The following is a 12,966-nucleotide window of genomic DNA, read 5'->3' as shown; positions in this document are numbered from 1 at the left end:
TTTGAGTATCTGCAGTCAAATGGTTTGGCAGAATGTGCAGTTCAAAGGGTGAAACAATTACTAGAGAAGTCAAAACATGACAATAGAGATGTTTTCTTGAATCTCTTGAATCTCAGAAATGTTTCTCATGATAAACATCCTGGTTCACCTGCACAGAGACTTCTAACGAGACAAACCAGAACCACATTACCAATCAGTAGCAAATTATTGGTTCCATGTGGCAAGAACAACAGATCAGGGAAAGCCCATCTGTTGAAGAAGCACTTATCCCAACAGTCTTATTATGATAAGAACAGCAAACCACTCAATCCATTATGTGAAAGAGAGATAGTGAGGATGCAGACGTCCAAAGGTTTTGATCAGATTGGAGTTGTAAAAAGTGTATGTCCAGAGCTGAGATCATACATTGTGGAATCGCAAGGAGCAGAATTTAGGTGGAACCAAAAACATTTGATCCCGGTGTCGGAGCCTGTATTGCAGCATCATACCTGTGAGAAAGACTCTTTATCTCAGAGTGAGTTATCCAGTGTTCCAGTCCCAGAGGATGTTCTAGTAAATATCCTTGTTCCTGAGAAGAATCCCAAAGTTCCAGAAACTGTTCACCAATTACTGTCTCTGGTACTAAACCCAGTTTTGATTGTTGTATCACTAGATAAGGTCGCATTTCTAGACCATGTTCCAGGTACATGGCAACTTGGATATAAGGACATTAGTGTTGTGTCTATTTTTTATTGTCTGTACAATTGCATGTCTCTTTTTTCACATGCCATTATATTGTGGGGAATTCACTAAAGAGGGACGATGTTGATCAATATATTTGTATACCTTTAAGAAGCTTTCTAGGGGATTACACAAGTGTATAAATAATGAGCACATGAGAGCCTGACTTCTGTTTTGTAGTAAGCTGTTGAGATGCAAGCATGTATGTCTGTGTAGTCTGTCATTTAATCAGTTCATTTATATTTTGAATTGCTGCTATCCATCCTGATGTGTTTCTACATAATAAAGCAGCTAAACTACCCCACCTGTTTGTCTTTACTTGTGAAGGAAGATGAGTGACATGTACATTGGACCAAATGACTGCAGCATAGATATTATCAGTGAAGGTTCTTGAAAAGAAGCAGTAGAAGTAGCCCCTGATATAGTCGAGTGAGCCTTGATGGATTTGGGTAAAGTCAACCCCTTCTATCTGTATACATACGAGATGCAGTCCAATAATGATCTAGAAAGAGTCACTTTAGAGACAACATGTCCCAGTTTGGCTGTTGAGAAACAGAAAAACAGCTGATTAGACTTTCTAAAATTTTTTTTTACAGTGAAGCTAGTAAAGGAGCTGATGATGCACATTCAACAAATGCAGCATGCACTTCCTTTTGATGGCAACATTATGGGAGAAAACTAGAAGACTGATAGATTGAATAAGTGACGTCTCTGTAGCTACCTTTGGAATAAAGGATGGGTTAGTTTGCAGGGACACTAAATCCTCATAAAAGATCAGGTAAAGAGGTTTACAAAAAAGAGCTTCCAAATCCTATATTCTCTGAGCTGAAGTAACTGCCACCAGCAGTAATGTTTTTCAAGACAGAGATTTGAGGTCCACCTTGGCTGCAGGTTCAAAAGGTGGTCTGGTTAAAACATATAACAGAATGGTGATGTCCCAAGGAAGATTAGGATCCCTTAAGGGAGGTATGTGACTGAAAATATCCCTGGGGAAGGCCTTGACTAATTTAAGGGAAGTAATAGAAGACTGGTTTTCCCCAATATGAAAACTAGAAATGACATCTAGCTGGACTATAATAGTAGAATAGCTGACCCATTGTGAAAAAGGGAAGGCAGAAAATCTAAAATAGCTGGAAGAGGAGCCACAAAAAGCACCCAGATTTCTACGGGAGACCCAAATAGAAAACTGAACCAAATAGAAAACCTTTTTCACTTCCTTTTGTAAATCTTTTTAGGAGATGGTCTTTGGAATGAAGCAAGAATGTGGATTACTTGGGAGGATACCTGGACTGACTAGTCATCTTTGTAAGTGGAGAAACCAAGGTGGCTAACTTGAGGACTTGAATGCCCTGGAGAAGCATCCTGGATAGGTGAGAGAAAATATCTGGACTGGGATGGTCTACCAGATGGGGCCAGAGACAGGGAAACTCCACCTGTCATGGCCAGAAATGGGCAATGAGGATGACACTCACCTTCCTATCTGAGGCTTTCTGCAGGAAAGTTGTGATAAGAGGCATAGTAGGAAAGGCATACAGGCACCTGGGGGCCAAATGTGGGTCAGAGTATCCCTCGGTAATTCCCCCTCCTGGCAGATGAGGGCATAGCACCTGCTCCTCTTTGTGTTGTGAGAAAAGGCAAAGAGATTGCAGCATGGTCAACCCCAGTAGCAGAAAATCTGCTTTACCACTGTTGGATTGTGGGACCTCTCCAGAGGAAGAAGGGTAGACCTGCTCAACCTGACCACTAGAACAGTGGATTTACCCTAGATGTGTGCTGCTACCATAAAGTATTAGAAAGATACAGCCCATTGCCAAACTCTCATTGCCTCTCAACATAGTGGGTAGGAGATTGTTCTCCCCTGCTTGTTGATCAGACTATCAACATGTCTGTCTGATTGGATATGATTTCTACAGGAAGAGATCCCTGGCAGGCCTGCACCACTAGGAAGACTACCCTTATCTCCAGTGCATTGATACAAGGCCTGGGCCTCAGAAGAGGACTGTATGCCTTTGACAGTCTGTTGCATGAAGTGCCCCCCAGGTTGGTAGGAATCCCTGCTCAGCATGGCCTGGGTAGGAGGCGGAACAAAGAGGCAACTTTGTGGGACCTTCAAGTACTTGAGCCACCAGCATATTTGAGTTTTGCAGATGTTTGTGAGAGAAACTTAGAAATTTATGAGTTGATGTCTGATAGACCATTGCACTTAAAGTGTCCACTGAAGGACCCTCATGTAATATATGACTAGAGGAACCAGGGTACTGGAAGCAGCCATAGATCCTAGAAGGCATAGAATCAGTTTTGCTTGTGGCTTATGGCAGGAAAGGACTGCTAATGCCTGTCTGTGGAGGGTGACCAAACTGTTCTGTGGAAGTCTTGCTATCTGGCACTTTATATCCAGATGAGCTCCTATAAATTCTGTTGTCTGAAAGGGGAGAAACTGAGTCTTGTCTGTGTTCACTGTAATGCCCACTTGAGTGCAAAGGTGGAATAAGGAGTCCCTGTCTTGGATGAGAAGATTTCTGGGGCGGTGGAGATAAGCTAGTCATCCCGATACAAGAGCACCTAGAACCCTTGCAGTGTGAGAAGAGCTGCAGACACTGCCATACATTTGGTGAATACCCAGGGGCTGTGGTGAGATCAAAGAGCATAGCCCTGAATTGGAAATGGCTGTCTTCCAGCTTGAAAAAGATAAACCTTCTGGAGCATCTGTCCATCTTTTGTGGTAGTATTCAGCCTGAAGGTCTATTGACCATATCCAGTCATCATTTTCCAATAACAGGAAAATGGACTGTAACATGACCATCCAGAACCTTGTCTGTCTGACATATTGACTGAGATAACTGAGGTCTAAAATTGGTCAGAGGTCCACATTCTTTTTTGTCACCAGAAAAAAATATTGATTAAGTCCTGGATCCATGTCTGTCTGTTGGGACCTCCTGGATGACTCACTTGTCCAGCATCTTTTTTATTTCTAGAGATGCTGTTTTTCTTCAGAAGGATGGAATTTTAGGGGAGCTTCCTTGATGGTTGGGGTGAAGCATTAAATGAATTAAATAACCTCTGCTTATGATCTTCTGCTCCTGTGTGTCTTGGATGAAAGAGATCCAGTACTTAGGGTGCAGGGATAAGTGCCCCCAAACTACCTATAGAGTGCATCTGTTTAGGAACCATTCAGGTGCACTAGTAAGGCTTCTCAGAGAATGATCCCCAAAAGCCACCTCTTCCACAAGGATGACATCCACCACTGAATTCCCCTCTCTACCCCATGGTGCATATAACCAGAAGTTTCAGGAGAGAACCTTTTTGACTTTTGGAACCACATCTTCTTCTCTTCTTTCTGGATCCCAGAAAAAGATCTCTGAGGGTGTAAATAACAATATTCCTAAGGCAGAAAGGTTGTTCCCCATCCTGCTCACTTCTGGACAGTATGTTTTTACTTTAGGCCCAAAGGGTGTTGAGCTATCAGAAGGGGTACTGACAAAGAATGTTTTAAACTGCTCTACAAAGTCAGACAAGGGCATCCAGATATATCTCCTACAATTTTGATAGTGCCTGCAGCTCTTGAAGTGCCTATAATCACATAAGAAATCAGAATCATCAATATATTTGAAAGGGACTGGAGGGCGGCCAGCTGCAAGTCCAAAGTTTTTTTGTTTTCTGCAAAGAAGGTCCCGGAAAGAAATTTGGAGAGCTCATTTGTCAGCTCCTTCTGGAATTCTGTCACATGTACCAGCTAGTTCAGCACCCTCAGTGCAAAGGTTACTGAGGTGTATACTCAGTTCCTAAATCTGTCCAGTGTCCTGGACTGTCTTTTGGGGGATGGACAGAAGATGTTTCTTCACCAAGCTCTTTTTTAGTGGCCACTGTTGCCATGATAGAATCAACAGTAGGGCCTTTGCTCCATTGTGAATGGTCTTTAAGTGAAAGTAAGAATTTACCTGGCTTGCTAGATATAATTCTAGCCATGTCTGATTCCTTCCATGCCCACTTTGAGATAACATCAACAATCCCATCAGCAGTAAAGACCACCCAATAAGTAAATAGTCTTTACCAAAAGTCTTCAAGAAATACTGACTCCTCCTGGGGTGTTGGATTCAGAAGACCACCCTCTACCTTTCTGTTTTAAAAATTCGAAGCTCTCACCAAATGAGTCATTTTCAAGGGGGATCTGAAGGACCCCTCTCCTTCAAAGTCATTGCTTTTGTTCTTATGTTAATGACTCCTGGGGGGGAGTCAACATGCCTTCTCTTGCACACATGCTTCTTATGTCTTTCAGAATGCTTCTTGACTGAGAGAAAAGCTTCAGACACAGAAGAATGAGTAAGGGGCAAATCTCTTGCAGGCGCAGGGAGAAGTTTCTTTAGAATGAGTTTATACTTATTCTCAGGAAATCAGTGATTGACCTAGGACCAAAAGCAATGCAGATGGAGCACTGTTCATCCAGGTGGGCAGCTCCAAGGCAATACACACACTTTGTGTGTGAGTCTGGATTTGGTATCTTGTGGCTGCAGGCCACACAATTTTTGGAGCTTGATGGTTTGTCAGTTATTGTGCATTAAAGAAACTCCTAGTTACCTCAAACACTAACTAAAGCGAGAGAAAAAAGGCACACCACCCAGCTAAATAATCACACTACAAACTATCGCAACTGCTACTACTATAATTACAAATAACCCTAAGACCGAAATAACTGTCAACTCAAATAAGAGCACCAAAGGCATGTTACAGAACAAGCTCTAACTTGGTAGTTAACAACTATCTAACAATAAAGTAAGGGGAAGACAAGGGATACTAACTAAATCTTCGTAAGACTATAAAGTCAAAAGCCTCAAGGTATACCAAAAAACTGATGAAAGATCAGTACTTAGATAAGGCAAGCCTAAGGAGTGCAGACCATATTTGGTCAAACAAGCTACAAATCAGATCTCAGATAATTTCAGGTGCAGATGGAAATTATGGGTAAGGGGAAAACCTGAACTTTGAATACAAAGTCCAAAGTGGCCAAGGTCAGATCCATGGTCAAATCTGAAGGCCCATTCTTTGAGGAACTGATGGAAGATACATCAAATCATCATTTGACTTATATGGGACACCTTTAAAAATCAGTTGTGCTAGACAAAAGTATTTCCTAACTACTGTTCCAGCATGGTGGTAAAAAGGTGATGGGATTATTGACCCAGGTGCCAAGAACACTAACTATCATTCATGTGGTGGAAGGGAACTGGCTATGCTGCAAATTGTAGATGAGGGGTGGTTCCCAAAGGTGAGACTGCAGCATGTTTTTACATTTTGTCTAAATCCTTTCTCTGTACACCATTGGTTTCCAAGGACTAGTTCTTCCTGAAGCTCTTCTGCATTAACGGAGAAAAAGATAATGACACACAGCTCGCAATCATCTTCTGAATTGGTTATCCATAGGTGAGGGTTTTTGGCAATGAGGTCAGAAAATTGTATTATAAAAAAGGGTGCCCAGGACTGAGCTCTGTGGCATTCCATTATTTTTCCGCTTCCTGAGCACCAGCCATCTTAGTTGCATGAGTTCTATCCTTCAGTCAGTTTACCATCTGTCTCACCATGTAAGGGTCTCCCTTAGTTCTCCTAGTTTGTTTAGAATGTCAGCTTGAGATACAGTGTCAAAAGCCGTGACCAGATCCAGACCATACCTCTCAACCTGGAAACATCAAAAATCTATACGCTGATTAACATAAAATTTGCATACATAGGTACAAATCTGTACAATTATTAACATAACATTTGCATACATAATTACATAACCCAGCCCACTCCAATAGAATTGTGGGATACCAACTTTCAAATGCAAACTGAAGAACAGACAACCAAAATATGGTACCATCGTCCCCCTGCAGCCATTCCAATGTCCCATTACCTGGCTATTTCGCTCCATTTACCCATAAACACTAATGTGTGCATGCATACTGCTTTACTTCTACAATGATTATTTAGATTTTATTTTTACATTTTATAGCACAATGCACAAACACTAATAGATATCTGCTAAACAAAGCAATACTGTCTCACAATGAAAATAGACTTGGCATTAAAACTTCTCTGTCCTTGAAACTCACATTCATTGAAACAGCATTGAAACCCACACCACATACAAAGAAAATGCATCTGGCCAGTGGTGGTTAAAGATTACCTTTGGGCTGTTTTCAAATCATAGGCCCCTTGCACACAAAACAAGAAACATACATGCATTCTTTGATATACCTTCCTGACTTTATTAAATTATATTCCTTGTACAATACATCACACCTGTTAGATTTAAGTTAGAGCACAATTTTAAATGTATTGTTTGTACATTTTTCTATTAGGCAATGAAATAAAATGCATGAACCAATAATGACAAAACTGCCCAGTTATGAACAATTCCATAATAAAAGTCTACTTCTGCACACACACAATTGCATTTTAAATGTATTGTTTGAACATTTTTCCATTAGGCAATGAAACAAAATGCATGAACCAATAATGACAAAACTGCCCAATTCAGAACATTTCCATCATAAAAGTATACTTACACACACACTCACCATCTCTCTCTCTCTATATATATATATATATATATATATATATGGAATGACAGTAGTGTAAGCTATATGCATCTTGCACAGCTTCTAGCACTTATTTTCAATTAAGTTTTTTTTTTGGGGGGGGGGCAAAAGGCCAAATACCAAGGACACATTTTAAACATTCCTTGTATAATTTTGGAAAGTTGCTAGAATAAAATGTTGTGTTACTACCATGCATTTCACTGCCAAGTCTTGAACTCAGGACCCTGTAGACTATAGTCATAACAACCTACCACTATGCCAAAGCAGCAGTTTCCTGAAACATAGGAAGGCTGAAACTTAAATGGTTATCATTTAGTGAATTAATTTCTCACTTCTCACTATAGCTCTCAACGTCTTAGCACAAAAAACCTGGACAAAGCCAATAATGGGGGAATAAAGCCCCAAAATAGGGACACATTCCAAACAATGGTCTTATAAACTTAGAATATTAGAATAAACGGTTTTATGTTACCATTTATTTTCTGAAGAATATGAAGTCTGAAATTCAAATGCTTGTCATTATTTAGTGAATTCTATCATTGAGTGATTTTGGGTGGCCATGGTGGTGCAGCGGTTAGCGCTGTCACCTCACAGCAAGAGGTTCTCTGGTTTGAACCTCAGCTGGGCTGCCTTCTCTGTGGAGTCTGCATGCCCTTCCTGTGGTTGCGTGGGGTTCCTCTTTGTGCTCTGGTTTCCTCCCACATCCCAAAGATGTGCTGTAGGTAGATTGGACACTCTAAATTGGCCCTAGCCATGAGTGCATGTGTGTGTCTTCTATGGAAGGTTGGGCACTGGGCTGACAAATTGACACTGTAAAAAACTCTACTGCCAATCATGAGTGGACAGGTGATCTGCTGTAGTGACCCCTAACTGGGAAAAGCTGAAATAAGAAGAAGAATCATTGAGTGATTTGCCACAAAAATCCTGAAAACCACAGATTTAATGAGGAACAGAACAAAAATATGAAGCAAAAATTCAATGACAGGAGGCTTGCATAATGGTTAAGGTGTTTACCTTACAGTTACAAGGTACAGGGTTTGATTCTCACATGGGTTAATTGGCTAAGCTTAAAATGGTCCAGAAGGGCTGTTAGCCTAGTATTAACATATGAACCATATAAACCTATACGTGGGGGTAGCTAGGGACTTTAGTCTTTTTTTACCTTGTACCCAAGGTACAAAGTCTAAGCCTGAGTACCTCTATCCACCAGGTGTATTCACCTGGGGGCTTTTACACACACACACATACACACACACACACACACACACACACACACACACACACACACACACACACACACACACACATACACAGACACCAGTAGTTGTTCAGATACCTGAAGCTCTGCAAGCAGATATCTGTTCTAACTATGTTCACAAATACCTTAAAAGCAAAATACCTTACTCCGTTCATGAGAAAATAGAAAATACCTTAAGCTGATAACTCATTGAAGCAATCCTTCCTGCTTGAACTTGCAGCCGGAAATGCATGCACGTGAACCCTTGAGCTCAATTCCAACAGGCTGATGGAGCTAACGTCATTGTGCACATGATGATGTCAGTTTAAAAAGCGAAAGAAAAAAATTTTTTAAAAAAGCTGGGAAAAAATTGGAAATGAAGGGGTGCCACTTGGGAATCGTGGCTCCCCATTATTTGGACCCCAAAACTCTGTAAAAACTGAGTAATTTGGTACAGTTGGGAGGTATAATCCAGACATGCTTTGTGAACTGAATGACCACTATTCCCTGTCTCTGAAAACTTGTCAAAGAGGTTTACCAATCTACATGCACACAATCTGCTCTTGAGAAAACCAAACTGTTGTGGGTTTAGTTGCATTAGCTTTTAATATTGTAGTTTAAGAGGTCACTTAGGAATAAAACTCCAGGTCTTGCAAATAAATAACCAGGTCTTGCAAGTTCGGCTAGTTAGGCTGATGGGCCTGTAATTCTTGCAGTCTGTGGTAATGCACTCTTTGTATAGGGGTTCTCCTAGAGCTGTATACTAAACCTCAGGCACATACCCTGTGCCTAGGATTAAGTTAAACAAGTGCTGGGGAGGGGGGTGTCAGTGCAGGCAAGTCTGGTTCTATTAATAAGTTATCCAGATAAACTGTCTGCAGCCACATAAGGGGTGTTTTTAGTTTTAGCGTCCACAGCCAGGACATGTTCCTTGATGATCTTAGAGGGTGAGTTGGACTTGGAGGTTTGTGGGATTTTTATTACTATCTAAAGTAAAATTAGCACTTCTCTGTCTGAAAGAATGTTAGATATTATGGTCAGAGTGGAAATACTGTTATGTATTAGTTCTGCACATTGCAAGATATTATTTCTCTGTTTCCTAATGTAACTAAAAAAGGATTTGTAGTAATTGGTGAATTCTCATAAAAGTTTCACTTCACATTCAGCTTTTTGATGGTTGTTTTCGGTTCCTTACTGATCTGTTTCATGAAGTCTTTCAAGTAGAAAGATTTGTTGTGGGACTTTAAATTTTCATTTCGTTAGTTATAAAAAGTTTATTTGCAGTAATGGACTAATAAGATGATTTATTTTAAAAGTCCTCATTATATTTGGTTGTAGTGTGGACACCTTTTACATGGGAGTAGAGTTCAGACGAAAAAGTAGCAGCTGACACTTCATGGTGACTGGTGAATGCAAGTAAACATATATAGATAATTACAGAATTTGAACAAGTTTGTTTGTTAATAGTTTTTGAAATAAAAATTCTTTCCCATTGTGGAGTTACTGGTTTTGAAGGAAAAGGTCACTAATTTGTGGCATACCTCTCAACTGTCCTAATTGTATCTCATATTTTTAGTCTGTTCCTCTTAAAATTTGTTGTTTTCTGTTAAATCACTGAGGACTGAAGTCAGCAAATAATGATGGACATTTGAGTGTCAGACTTTATACCTTTCAGAAAATGCATGTTAATGCAAAACTTGTTAGTTTATCAACTTTATACGTTTATAAGAGTAATATTTAAAAATTGCCCCTATTTTTGGGCCTTTGTCCCCCATTATATTTGGCTTTGTCCAGATTTCTTGCACCAAGAGGTTGAGAGGTATGATTTGTGGTCCAGCTTAAGCAGGGATAGAAATACTAAAGACTCCTTGTGGGATGTTTAAGTATTTGTTTTAAGGAGTTATTATTTACTAGGTCTAGGAATATTTGAGCTTACCGAATTTTAGAGGTGTAAGTATACCAGTTATTTGAAGGATAACTGAAATCAGCTTGACGGTCAACTCTCATTTAAGGAAGAAAAGTAAGTGAAATGGCACTGACCACTGTAATTTCTGTGGGAGACAGGGAGTCTTAATATACTTATTTAGGTCAGAATAATTTGGAGCAAGTTGATAGACTATAGAACTATAAGATTACACCTCATTGCCTGCATGCTAATGCAATTATAACAAATGTAACTGCTATACTTTACCTAGAGTTACACCAAAATTGAGGAAGAGTACTTTTGACCATGCAGATTTTACATGAAGAAGAGAAATTTATCTAAGATGGAGAACTGGAGAGTAATTTTAGGAGAGGTGACAATGAAAAAGTATGGCTCACATTTGAGACACTACAAAATCATGCCAAACAAAAGCAAGTGTTCAAATTTCAGAACAACAGACTTGAGCAAACGCAGGAGTACTTCAGGAAAGTTCTAGAATACATAAGTGAAAATTGTTTGGATTAGCAAAAAGAAGAAATTGTCATAAAAAGCAAGAAATCTTTGTCTGAAAGATATATGCATATAAAAAATACTCTGGTTCTCAAATGAGATAGCAATTAAAGTAAAGAAGTTATATGGCATTAAGAAATAAATAACAAACAAAAATAATGACAGACACCATCTCTTTAAAAAAGAAAATGCGTCTGGAGCGTTTCTCCCCGGGCCTCAGCTGAAAATGGGCTCTGTCCCACTCAGACTTTCCTGGTAAAGAAATGTTAAATAAATAAATAAATAAATAAATAAAAATATGGCATAAAAGCAAAGTAAGGGAAAGGTGGCAGGTTCAGGAAGAAATTATATAAAATATTTTACAGATACATAAGGTCTTAGAGAAACACAGAATTACGGATAGTGAAGTTTAAGAAAACAAAAGCTGGGGGATGGTCAGAAAAAAACATACTAAAAATCAGGACTATAGTTAATATATTATCTGAGTATTTACAGTAGAAAGGAAGAAAGCTGATTTACTAATTTAAGTATCTGGAAAATTAGACTAAATCTGTTTGTTTAAAGACAAAATGGTCTTGAAAGACATTCTAAAGATAGTTAGGGCAAAGGTGCCAAATATGGGATCATCCTACAATTCTCAAAGAATGGGCTAGAGACCTAACATATCTCTAAACAATACTTTTAACAAATCTCATGAATTAAGTATGGCTAATAAAAATGGAAAGAAACAAACATGAGTCATTTTCAGGCAAACAAACTTACCAAACAATACTGAAAAAATATTTGTCAGTTTTATTGCTGTTTTAGATAAAGTCAGAGAACTGCTGACGGGCAGAATGTAATTATATAGAAATCAGTAGAGCACTGAGGGTCAGTCAACAAGAATTCATATCAACAAAAGCTGAGGCAGAACAACTTCAGAGTTATTTAACTTGACATCTTGGGTAATAAATGACAAACTGGTCAATGTGATGCATACCATAATTCCAGCAAGACATTTAACTCAGTGCAACACAGAATACATTAGTGAACACATTACATGCTCTTAGAGTGTGTCACATGGGTTAGGATGGTATAACACTAGCTAGAAAAAAGATTAAAGGGGATCCTAGTCTTGAGAATCCAAACAGGTGAATAAAAGTCTGTAGCAGTAAATTACGAAATAGTCATCACTGGGTCAGTCTTTGAATGTCTATAATTTCTGGGTGGAAAGATTTGTCATTTTGCTGGTGGCACAACTATACATAGCATGCTTTATATATAAGACAATATAAACAAAACAGAAGTGAACCTATCAAGATTACAGGGATGGTTTAAAACAAAGCAAGTTACATTTACCGCAAATAAGGATTTGGAGAAACAAGAATTTATGGAAGAATTTTACAACACGTGAACATACAGTAGCAATACCAAAATAGAAAATAATACTTAGGTACTCAAATCAGATGTTCTAGATCAAAACAAACATTTCAGCATGCAGAAAAATGCAAGTAAAGTAGCGGCATGCATTTGACAATGTGTCACCTGAAAAAAACAAAAACGTTATTAAAGTTATTATCCCTATGTAAAGACAAATGGCAAGATCCTCATGGAGATTTGTGTGCAGTTCTCAACACCAAGGGCCGGATTCATGAATGGCTTCACTAAGTGCAGCGTAGTGTACATGGAGTAGTGTGCCACACACACACAATAGCACTCTATTTGGCATTCCTTAAATAGCTCTACACTTAAGTGTAGAGCTTCAAAACAAGGGCTAAATGGCAGAATATGCTAATGAAAGCATAAGTAGACAAACTACACGCTAATTAACCAATCCAACATGGTGGAGGCTTTACAGGAACCTATACAGCAATCATGTACAGTCAATATAGCCATTTGCCCTGAAATCCAAAGCTGTTTGGAATGCAGCCACAATTATGCTTAGAAAAAAATACAGGGGTTGCTGCTGCCATCATTATCCTGTATGTGCAGCAAGCTTTATTTCAATGTGCTGCTGCTGC

The sequence above is a fragment of the Protopterus annectens genome, chromosome 1.part1 (genome assembly GCF_019279795.1).
Source record: "Protopterus annectens isolate FY-2018-M chromosome 1.part1, PAN1.0, whole genome shotgun sequence".
Classification (NCBI taxonomy): domain Eukaryota; kingdom Metazoa; phylum Chordata; order Ceratodontiformes; family Protopteridae; genus Protopterus; species Protopterus annectens.
The sequence above is the reverse complement of the archived record's forward strand: the minus strand, read 5'-3'. Positions refer to the sequence as shown.